The sequence below is a fragment of the Penaeus monodon genome, chromosome 29 (assembly GCF_015228065.2).
Source record: "Penaeus monodon isolate SGIC_2016 chromosome 29, NSTDA_Pmon_1, whole genome shotgun sequence".
In the NCBI taxonomy this organism is placed as follows: domain Eukaryota; kingdom Metazoa; phylum Arthropoda; class Malacostraca; order Decapoda; family Penaeidae; genus Penaeus; species Penaeus monodon.
Genome location: NC_051414.1, coordinates 23605664 through 23605870, shown reverse-complemented (window position 1 = coordinate 23605870; position 207 = coordinate 23605664).

Sequence of the window (207 nt, the reverse complement as noted above, 5' to 3'; positions counted from 1 at the left end):
CTTAACACTCCAGTCTATAGAAAATGAAAATATTAAAACAGCATCGAAGAAATGAGGAAAAGTATCTTTAACGTGTCCGTGCATCAGTTATTGTGAAGAATGAATGTTATTAATGGACCTATCATCTTAAGACAGAGACTATACCCTTTTTTTTTTCACTTTCTTTTCGTCTTTTTTTTTCCTTCACATGCTTGCAGTAAGTATCGC